The sequence below is a fragment of the Trachymyrmex cornetzi genome, unplaced genomic scaffold (genome assembly GCF_001594075.2).
Source record: "Trachymyrmex cornetzi isolate Tcor2-1 unplaced genomic scaffold, Tcor1.1 scaffold206, whole genome shotgun sequence".
Lineage (NCBI taxonomy): Eukaryota > Metazoa > Arthropoda > Insecta > Hymenoptera > Formicidae > Trachymyrmex > Trachymyrmex cornetzi.
This window is the reverse complement of record NW_017296702.1, coordinates 131,483-132,094: the sequence shown is the minus strand read 5'-3', so window position 1 is coordinate 132,094 and position 612 is coordinate 131,483.

Sequence of the window (612 nt, the reverse complement as noted above, 5' to 3'; positions counted from 1 at the left end):
CAGAAAACGGACCTACGATTTATCACCGCGGTTTAAAACATAACGTATTCTCTATTCCGGATTATTCCGGATCATCTAAGTGCGGAATAGCGCTGATTGATTGCTTCAATGACGCATTCTGTATTCCGCAGCCCTATGACGCACCGTGTGATTTCACCCTTAGGGTAGGATATAGATCTAGATCTTCGTTAAAGAATTTAATAAAATTATTAAAAAATTTTAATTAAAAAAGGAATAAATATGTAAATTTAAAAAATTGTATACCAAAGTAGATGAATATATTCAAACGGAATATGTCTAACCTAAATATTTCTAAAGAGAAAATAATATGGTAATTATTCAGAATACCTCCCTCACCTCCGATTTCGATAAAATTAGGCTCATTCGACGCGTTTTTGCATGAAACGAAAGAATCTGGCAGAAAAAAGTGTCGCTCTGCCTCGCGAACCGAGATATTTAGCGTTAAAGTTGACGACTATGGAGGTTAGGAAATCTGTCATACCGACTATGTGTAATAAATTAAACGTATGTAGTAGTGCTTAGACAGTGTCCGCTTGGAATATTTGTAACCCATGTAGACAGTGGGATGTATAGACAGTAATGCTTGGGTTC